Source organism: Rhinopithecus bieti, unplaced genomic scaffold, assembly GCF_001698545.2.
Source record: "Rhinopithecus bieti isolate Rb0 unplaced genomic scaffold, ASM169854v2 scaffold_21412, whole genome shotgun sequence".
Classification (NCBI taxonomy): Eukaryota; Metazoa; Chordata; class Mammalia; order Primates; family Cercopithecidae; genus Rhinopithecus; species Rhinopithecus bieti.
The window spans coordinates 2,625,555-2,636,513 of NW_016811643.1; the positions used below are offsets into that span (position 1 = coordinate 2,625,555).

At 40.8% G+C, this 10,959-nt stretch overlaps 1 long non-coding RNA gene across 1 annotated transcript in view; it reads left to right on the forward strand.

Moving 5' to 3' along the window:
* The window catches only part of LOC108543733 (uncharacterized), a 14,854-nt gene extending 9,228 nt beyond the window's left edge, over positions 1-5,626 (forward strand). Inside the window, exon 2 of the long non-coding RNA XR_001889654.1 lies at positions 5,230-5,626. This is a non-coding gene — a long non-coding RNA (uncharacterized LOC108543733). The remainder of the gene's footprint in view (positions 1-5,229) is intronic.
* Positions 5,627-10,959: the final 5,333 nt, after the last annotated feature.

The following is a 10,959-nucleotide window of genomic DNA, read 5'->3' on the forward strand; positions in this document are numbered from 1 at the left end:
AAAAAAAAAAAAAAAAAGAAAAGCATGAGATGTATAAAAGATGAAGGAATTTCTCATGGAGTTATTTTAGAAAGTCCTTGAAATAGTCCTTATCTCAGACGTGCAAGCATGAGCTGTGCTCCTTTGTGTATTCCTGGCTCCAGTTTGCTTGGGTCTGACAGATGTGACTTTATCTTGCTATCTGCAACTTTAGTCACTCCATTTCCACCCACACCTGTATGGAACCAGATTCGTTAATTTCTGGGTTTCCTTTCTTAAGTTTCTTTTTGTATAGTTGTGCAGACAAATATATATTTTCTTATTCCTCCTTCTTTCTTGCACAAAATGTGGCATACCATAAACACTTTCTCACACTTTGCTTTTTAAATTTAACAGCATATCTTGGAAGCCATTCTATATCAGTTTACAGATGTCATCCTCATTCACTTTTATAGCTGCAGACTATCCCATTTAATGATGTACCGTAGTTCATTCAACCATTTTCCTATGTAAAGTCCTTTTGGTTGTTTCTAATATTTTTCAATTACAAATACTGCTACCTTGAAAATCCTTAAACATATGTGTTTTTGTATATATTTGAATATGTATTACCAGGATAAATTATAGTAAGGAGGAAAAGCCTATGCCATTTTGTTAGATATTGTCAAATTCTCCCCCATTAGGGTCATACTAATTTCCATTCCCATCAGAAATGCTTCAGTGTCTATTTTCTTCAAGTCTTGCTAACAGAATGTGTTAGTGTATGTTTACATTTTTGCCAGTCTGCTAGGTGAGAGATAATATGTCAGCATTATTTTAATTTGCATTTCTCTTATTATAGTTGAGGCTGAACGCTTTTTCACATGTTTAAGGGACATTTTGATTCTTTTTTTCAGTCAATGTCTATGTATGTCTTTGACCATTTGGCCATTTTCTATCAGGTTTTGAAACTTTCTTCCATCAAGTTAAAAAAGTTATTTATACATTAGAGATATTACACATATATCTATGTTATATATTACTGATCTTTTCTCTCAGTGTGTAATTTATTTTGGGATTTATTTTATTTTTTTTTCCCGACAGAGTCTCATTCTGTCACCTAGGCTGGAGGGCAGTGGTGCAGTCTTGGCTCACTGCAACCTCCCTCTCCCAGGTTCAAGCCATTCTCCTGCCTCAGCCTCCTGAGTAGCTGGGATTACAGGCACGCACCACCACGCCCGGCTAATTTTTGTGTTTTTAGTAGAGATGGGGTTTCACAATGTTGGCCAGGCTGGTCTCAAATTCTTGACGTCAGGTGATCTGCTCGCCTCGACCTCCCAAAGTGCTGAGATTACAGGCGTGAGCCACCACGTCTGGCTGGGATTTTTCTTTTTTTGAATAAAATAATTTTATTTTTATATAATAAAATTTATCGGTCTTTTATTGTTTTGGATGAGTTCACTTCCATTAAATTCAGAAAAGTGAAATTATGTATGTGAACTTAATGTGAGTTTTAATAACCTACTTTTCAGTTTTTCAGTATTTTAAATATTTCTTTAATGTTCTGGAAAAAATAGCCACTAGCAAATACAGAAATACATGTACACAGGGGCACACATTTTTCCTTTTCTCTCTGTCTCCAGTATGGGTCAGTGCAGCACTGAGCAGAGGCCTATGGCCCATCTCAGTCTTTCATTAGAGCCAGTAGCCAAAACATATCTGTCCAAGAGCTATGACAGCAGCAGCAGTTTGTGGAAGCCTCAAACAACTTAGTTCTAGAGTTTCCACCAAACTTAATGGTTCCCCATAGTGTACACTGTTTCACTGAGAGAAAACAGTCAGTACTTCTTGGTTATCCACCTCCTTAAGAGTTACAATAACGATGGCAAGCTATGGGAAAACTTCAACTTAGTAGATTTAGTTCTGAGGCCTCCGCTAAACTTAGTGGTTCCCTATGCTCTACAGACTCTTATATTCACAGAATATCCTCACCACTTTTTGCTAGTTGCCTACCCTCTGTGACATATCATTGCCTCCCCCTTCACATACCACTGTCCAGTGTGGCAATATTCTACTCACAGCCACCTCCTTCTTTTACTTAAAAGAGGAGAACCCCATAATTGCTTTACCTCTGTTAAGGAACTACCATGCTCTTCAGATCTTTTTTTATTTTTATGTTTTAACTTTTTTAACATTTCAATGGTTTTTTGGGGAACAGGTGATTTTTGGTTACATGGATAAGTTCTTCAGTGATAATTACTGAGATATACCCATTACCTGAGCAGTGCACACTGTACCTAATGTGTAGTCTTTTATCCCTCGTCCCCTTCTCAACATCCCCCCTCGTCTTCACAGTCCCTTATATCATTCTTATACTTTTACGTTCTTGTAGCTTAGCTCTCACTTATAAATGAGAACTACAATATTTGGTTTTTCCATTCCCAAGTTTCTTCACTTAGAATAATGGTCTCCAACTCCACCCAAGTTGCTGCGAATGCTATTATTTTGTTCCTTTTCATGGCTAAGTAGTATTTCATGGTGTATATCACATTTTCTTTATTTGTTTTTTGGTTGATGGACATTTAGGTTGGCTCCATATTTTTGCAATTTTTGCAAATTGTGTTGCTATAAACGTATGTGCAAGTGTCTTTTTCATATGATGACTTCTTTTCCTCTGGGTAGATACTCAGTAGTGGGATTGCTGGATCAAATTATAGTTCTACTGTTAGCTCTTTAAGGAATTTCCACACTGTTTTCCATAGTGGTTGTACTAGTTTACATTCCCACCAGCAGTGTAGAAGTGTTCCCTGTTCACTGCATCCACGCCAACATCTACTGTTTTTTGATTATGGCCATTCTTGCAGGAGTAAGGGGGTATCTCATTGTTGTTTTAATTTCCATTTCCCTAATGATTAGTGATGTTGAACATTTTTTTCATATGTTTGTTGGCCATTTGTATATCTTCTTTTGAGAATTGTCTATTCATGTCTTCTGCCCACTTTTTGATAGGATTATTATTTTTTTCTCGCTGATTTGCTTGAATTCCTTGTAGATTCCAGATATTAGTCCTGTGTCTGATGCTTAGTTTGCAAATATTTTCTCCCATCCTGTGGGTTGTCTGTTTACTCTGCTGATTATTTCTTTTGAAGTTTTTTAGTTTAATTAGGTCCCATCTATTTTTGCCTTTATTGCATTTGCTTTTGGGTTCTTGGTAATGAACTCTTTGCCTAAGCCAATGTTTGGAAGTTTTACTGATGTTTTCTTTTAGAATTTTTATGGTTTCAAGTCTTAGATTTAAGTCTTTGCTCCATCTTGAGTTGATTTTTGTATAAGGTGAGAGATGAGGATCCAGTTTCTTTCTTCTACATGGTGTTCTTTCCCCACTTTATGTTTTTGTTTGCTTTGTCAAGGATCAGTTGGCTTTAAGTATTGGGTTTATTTCTGCGTTTTCTCTTCTGTTCCATTGTCTACATGCCTATTTTTATAGCAGTGTCATGCTGTTTTGGTAACTATAGCTTTATAGTAGAGTTTGAAGTTGGGTAATATGCCTGCAGATTTATTCTTTTTGTTTAGTCTTGCTTTCGCTGTGTGGGATCATTTTTGGTTCCATATGAATTTTAGGGTTATTTTTCTAGTTCTGTGAAGAATGGTGATGGTACTTTGATGTGAATTGCATTGAATCTGTAGATTGCTTTCAGCAGTATGGTCATTTTCACTATATTGATTCCACCCACCCAGGATCTTGGGATGTGTTTCCATTTGTTTGTGTTGTCAATAATTTTCTTTCAGCAGTGTTTTGTAGTTTTCCTTTTAGAGATCTTTCACCTCCTTGGTTAGGTATATTCCTAAAGTATTTTATTTTTTGGATACCGTTCATTTAATTGTTTATAGATGGTTCATACCTAAAAAGAAAAACTAAAAGTTGCCAATTATGTTATGCTATCACAGACTTGAATTTACCTTTAAGCTTCTCAAAGAAACAAAATCTGTTCAGACGGCTAAATTGCCTTCCTCCAGACGTGCCAGCCAATAAAAGGTAAAAAACAAATACTTATCCTGATGGTGGGTATGATTTTGGGTTGGCCCATGATTTTGAAATGCTTTAAAAACAAGGAGATTTTCTGACTGCTACAGGAATCCTTATAAAATGGACAGCAAATTAAGGAACCCTGAGAAGTTTTCCATTACCTAAAGAAATGGCCATGATAAATGTAGAATTTAGCGAAAGTGCTTCATGATATTACCCATAATACAAGAGATAAATCTGCCATGATTTTTATTTATTTTTTATTTTTTAACTTGTATTTTAAGTTCAGGGGTACATGTGCAGGTTTGTTATGTAGGTGAACTCATGTCACGGGGGGTTGTTGTACAGATTATTTTGTCACCCAGGTATGAAGCCTAGTATCCATTAGTTACTTTTTCTGATCCTCACCCTCCTCCCACCCTCCACTTTCTGGTAGGCTCCAGTGTCTATTGTTCCCCTCTCTGTGTCCACATGTTCTTATAATTTAGCTCCCATTTACAAGTGAGAACATGTAGTATTTGGTTTGCTGTTCCTGTGTTAGTTTGCTAAGGATAATGGCCTTCAGCTCCATCCCTGTTCCTGCAAAGGACATGACCTTGTTCTTTTTTATTTGCCATGGTATTGAACCAACATTGGTAGTGGTAATTTTAGGAAGTTGCATTGATGTTTCCAAAATATGTCAACCTGAAAATGACACAATCCTGGCAAGATTTTAAGGATAGGTCATGGACAGGAACCGAAGTCTCACCGCCCCTGTGAACATCTCCAAATGTGCTATGAGTGCATTCTGGTTATTTTTGTTTATTCTTAGGGTTAGTTGATGTTTTACCTTACTGGAGAGTAGTGGCTGTAGTGGTAGGAACAAATTTGCTTAATTTTGTTGTATTTCTGACCTGGAGAATCCCAACTTATTTTGTAGTTAAGAGGAACACACATATCACTGGTACTGTTACTCAGAATCTCTACTGATCTTTATCATCCACAAACTTCAGGGAAAAGACAGGACTAAAATTATAAAAGTATAATTATCAAAGCTCTCAAAACCCTCAAACTCCTAAGGCTTGAGGAGTGCTATTGGTGTTGATGGAAGTAAGACCAGTTTTCAGGACCGACAGGTGGCCAACATTGGAATTCATAACAGGCTGCCTCACTACTTGCAATTCTAGATTCTACACTTTGAGTACAAGCTGATATGACTCATTGCTGAGGGGTACTCACAGTCACTCCAGCTTTATCACCAACAGGTAAACACTGCATTTCTACAACAGCCACCTGTGCAGGCCCTGCATGCTCTGTAACTTGGGGATTTGGTCTTCTGAAAAGGGCACCAGAGAAAAACTGCTCTTAAGCCCCTGTTAACTGACACAGCAGTAGAACTCCAAGGTGTTGATCCTTGGATTCATGTTTTTCAACTTCAGAGACACACATCACTCCTTCTTGACCACTGGGCATCCATCCCACCAGGAGCTCCTAAACCAAGAGATGTTAGAAATCCTCCAAAAGTGCTGACTGCAGAAGTTGGTAGCTTCTGCTCAAGATGACAGAACAAGATTAACTTTTGTATTCTTCAGCACCTTTTTTATTTTCCATTATCACACTTTGATACCCTCTGAAACATTAAAACACCTTCTAGAATGCTTATCTGATCAACTTGATCTTTGTCTTATTAATTTTGACCTCTGTCGTCTCCTTCTACCACTTAAGAAAAAACCAAAACTCCCTTGTGCATCTTTTTCAAACCACAGCTACTGCCCTGAATTTAACTAATTACTGACAAAGTCTGGTAAGTATCGCTTCACTTCAGACACCAGAAGGAAGTACAGGCCCTTTCTAATACTTAAGTTTGCCTTACACCACAAATCCCAACCTTCAGTCCTGTAAAAACTGGAGCTTGATGTCACATCAATGGAATGCTTCTGCCAATGTCATCACAATCCTTTCAGCACGACCTGACTGTCATGAATGAGCACTGATATGGGACTATCCTTGCTACAGCTACCACTCTGTTCTCTTCAGAGACACTCTGGCTTACTTCTCAAATACTGTTTAACACTACTCAAGAACAGCCCACAAAAAATTCTGACTCAGAGCTGTTGTGCTAAAATGAATTTTCTGTTTGCATACAATCTGTGCCCCACTAAGATGCTACCAAAGCAGACATCAGGCTTGTACTGCCTGCTGTAATATAGGAAGTAGATGTTTCTACATCAAAAAATATTCCTTTCATACACTGCTAATGTATTCATGCAGCCCATTAGATAGATGTACTAAAACAAAGTTAGCCAGTTTTAAATATAATTTTCTATTTATGTGCTCTTTGAAGTTATTCATATTAAAACAGGTATGATCATTATCTTTTAATACACATTTTACAACTTGTGTGGTTATTTCTTGAGAATAAGCTGACAGATTTGGATTGATGGGTGAAATGTAAGCATATGTGTTAAAGGGTTAAAAAAGAATCTATAATGCTAAACTATTATCCAGTGAGGTTTTATTGGTCTATAATCCCAACAACAGCCTACCCATTGTCATCTTGCTCACACCCATGCCTGCACTGGAATTAGCTAGCCTTTTCATCTTCGTTGGAGCGGGAGGTGATCCAGCAGGAACAAATGGCGCCATTTTTTCCCTAGTTAGAAATTCTTGGGTTACTGGTAAAGGTGAACTTTCCTTCTGTCATTCAGCTGGATTCTAGACAGGAGCTGGAGTGAGGCAATTTAAAATGCTGCTTTCTGGAGAGGCCTGGAGAGACTGTTCTCTGTGCTCTAGAGGGGGCTGTTCATGAGAAGAGGGAGCCTGAAGGGGCGTTGTCATTGTTGTTCTCTCCTGCTACCCCATGCCTCACAGAAAGGTCCACAGTCCAGGAAGAGGGAAGGGGGTTCCTGTGTTTATGCCACTTGTAGACGGCACAATACAAACATGGCTGTGGAAAGAGAAAAAGAAGAGGTTATCATCAGACACAGTGAATGGGAAATAATTTCAGAGAATCAGAGAACTGTTAACTAGAAAGTGAGGCTGAGGAAGTGTCTTATGAGAAATGGACAAGGCCTCGATTTACACAGTAACAAGAGGACAGAGAGAGAAACCCAGAGAACAGGCAGTGGCTGGCACAGAGGCGGCAGGGCTGAGAGGAATGAAGTGAGTGTCTCCCACACAGTGAGCTCTGAGCTGCACCATCCTGAGTGCAGGGGAACGCCAGAGCGAAGAGCCCCACCTCCTCAAGGAGGCAGAATCTTTCCACATTTTCTCTAAACTCTCCTTCCCTCCCAAATAAAATGGCCCTCTCTGTCCCATGGCCTCTGCCTCAACTACAGAAATATCTGTCCCCCTGGGGGTGGGGAAGGAGAGATGTGTCAATACTGGTGAATGGCTCCACTGAGGGCAAGCAGGCTCGCTGGGCAGGCGGGGGACTACCAGCATCCATCTGAGCAGCCCACTCTCAGCATCCAGGATGACACAGAGGGAACGTAAAAGCCTGTCCCACAGTCCTGGAGGGATGTGGGCAGGAGACTGGCCCCTGACACCAACTCAGATGCTCTTTTCCACTTTCTCTCCAATTTCTCAGGCTGATTCCTCAGGTTCCCCATTTCAAGGTATGACATAATGACAGAATCTTACTTCAGTTTATCGGGCTACAGGAGTGGTGTCCCAAGGCCTCACACAGATGCCTCACTCCATCCTCTCTGAGGAGACGATACCTTAGATTAAACTCTTCCAGAAGCTAAAGGTTCTTAAGAGTAGAGGAAAGAGTCTGACAACAGGCTTCAACATTTTTCAAACTGTAAGAGAGTCGTGAGGTGGAAAATATTTTTGGACATCTCTGCCTTTGTAGAAGACAGAAACTAACTTCACATTTAAGTTAAAATAAAAACTAAACAAAACTGTGTGTGTGTGTGTACTGTTTGCAAATGATTCTGGAAGGACACACTCCACGCAGGTAGAAGTGGACTCCATTGTGAAGGGGAGTGAGAGTGATGGAGGAGGACGAAGTGGGCCTTTCATACTTTATTCTGTATACCCTTGTACCACTGGCTTAAAAAAATAAGCATGCGGGCCCAGCGCGGTGGCTCAAGCCTGTAATCCCAGCACTTTGGGAGGCCGAGGAGGGCAGACCACCTGAGGTCAGGAGATCCAGACCATCCTGGCTAACACGGTGAAACCCCATCTCTACTAAAAATACAAAAAATTAGCTTGGCCTGGTGGTGGGCGCCTGTAGTCCCAGCTACTCAGGAGGCTGAGGAGGAGAATGGCGTGAACCCAGGAGGCAGAGCTTGCAGTGAGCTGAGATCACTCCAGCCTGGGAGACAGAGCAAGACTCTGTCTCAAAAAAAAAAAAAAAAAAAAAAAAAAAGCTTGCATTTGCATGGTACCTTTGTAATGACCAGTTAATAAAGAACATGGAATATGAAAGAATTAGAAGGCCTGCCACTGAGTTGTTCAAGAGATGTAATTTCTTGTAAATGAATATCTGTGGTGACTGAATCAGATAACCTTGATGCACCATTCATACTCTCTTGGTCTCACCCATCTCAGCACCTCTCCTCCAGCCTGTACTACAAACCTCTTGCCTCCCATCCTGGGGTTCCCTGTTGAGGCTGTTGCTGAACTGCCCTTAGTGCTTTTACGTTAGCAGCCTGTAAGTGCAGGGATTCATATCCCACTGGGTAAGCCTCTGGCTAGTGGGTGCATTCTTTACCATTTCCCCCCATGGGTGGTCCAGAGGATGCCATTTATATGGCTCATTAGAGACTGCATCTGTGGAGTTGTGCACTTGGGGAGAGCCAGCCTGTAAGGTAGACTCCTGTTGGCTCTCTGCTTCCCTGCTTCATTCCTCTTGTCCAGCTTGCCTGCTCCCCGGGGTCTAGCTCCCTAACAAAGTAGGAGCACATGAGTCCTCTGCCTCAGGCTCTGTTCTCTAGAGAGCCTAGGCTAAGACACCACCTTCGTCACTAGGTTCCCGAGTTTCTTTAGATGCTTCAGAGCCCATTTTCCTTCCTTCCTTGCCACTGCAGTAGTGAAGGGCCCTGCTTCTTGAACAGGGGAGGTGGAGTGGCAGAAGTCCTTAATTTAGTCAGAAGTCTTACATTCTAGTCACAGTTTTGTCAACTGTTAACTGCGTGATTGGCCAGAAGATTCAAATTTGAATATATCCTTTAACTTACTATAAAATGGGGATTTCCTAATGCATCTTATGGGGATGTCATAAAAGCAGATCATGGAGAAGGGGGCACATTATAACCTGAGAATCCCTTTACAAATACACTAAAACAACCGACCATTTGGACTTTACAAGATGCTTTAAATTCTAGCTCATTTAATTCAACCTTAAGACTCTTCCGCTGTTTTATTTCTCTCTCTTTATTTTTAGTCTTTCTCTTTGTCTTTCTCTCCACTTTTCCCTCAATCATTTGACTTGTCTTTCTCATCCCACACAAAGTTTCAGTTAGGGCAAGGAATGAGTTCAGACTCACATTTCACTCCCAGGTGGGCAGTCTTTTTTTTTTTTTTTTTTTTTTTGAGACAGGGTCTCTCTCTGTCACCCAGGCTGCAGTGCAGTGGCGCAGTCTTGGCTCACTGCAAACTCTGCCTCCTGGGTTCAAGTGATTCTCCTGCCTCAGCATCCTGAATAGCTGGGATTACAGGTGCCCGCCACCATGCCTGGCTAAGTTTTGTATTTTTTCAGTAGAGATACCGTGTTGGCCAGGCTGGTCTGGAACTCCTGACCTCGAATGACCCTCCCACCTCGGCTTCCCAAAGTGCTGAGATTACAGGCATGAGCCACCATGCCCGGCCCTAGGTGGGCAGTCTTGATAAAACTTTTTCAGAGAGAAACTGTTCATATAGTAAAACAGGGTCAAGCTGATCAGGTTTGGCTTCATGAGGACAGAAAATAGCTCCTTTCAGGCATCAGCATCCAATCCAACATACACTGGCCTACAGGAAAGAGAAACAAAGACCTGGGCCATTAGCATAAATAACACATAATTCCCCAAACACGAGGCCATAAAAATGAGTTCCCTAATAAGACAGATCTCAACAATAGTTAACACTTAGGCATTACACTCAAGTGCTGCTCTAAGTATTTTACATTTGTGAACTCATGTAATCCTCATAAAAACCTCATATTATTATCCCCAATTCCCACAAACAGAAACTGAGGCACCTGTCATGACCAACCCCCTTACCCTCTACATTTTTCTATTTCCATAGCTCTTATCATCTTCTAACATATGACATAATGTGCTTATTTATTGTGTTTATGGTTTATTATCTCTGTCCTTTCACCCCACTAATAAGCATCACAAAGGCAGAATCTTTGTTCAAAATGTTCAGTTTGCACTGATGCCTCCCAAGTAAGTGCCTAGAACAGTGTTTCGACTGTAGTGTGGGCTGAATTAATTTTTGTTGAATAATGAATCAGTATTTATAAACGGACTAGAACAGTTACTGGTAAAAATAAAATTGTTTGTTAAACAGATACAATGTGTAATGTAAGAAAATTGTCCATGAGGCCTCAAAGCTCGGGCCTTGACCACTGTCCAAGCTCCTCAAAATCAGATGCACTGTAGAAGCAACGGTGGAGGGTTTTCTTCTCTAACTTTACATATAGATCCATGTGGCCTATTTCTGTTAGAATGAATTATCTGTTAAGGATCACTCTCAGGCCAGGCATGGTGGCTCATGCCTGTAATCCCAGCATTTTGGGAGACCGAGGTGGGCGGATCACTTGAGGTCAGGTGTTCGAGACCAGCCTGGCCAACATAGTGAAACCCTGTCTCTACTAAAAATACAAAAATTAGCCGGGTCTGGTGGCGGGCGCTGTAATCCCAGCTACTTGGGAGGCTGAGGCAGGAGAACCGCTTTATCCTGGGAGGCGGAGCTTGCAGTGAGCTGAGATCGCACCATTGCACTCTAGCCTGGGCAAAACGAGCGAAACTCCATCCAAGAAAAAAAAAAAAAAAAAAAAAAAA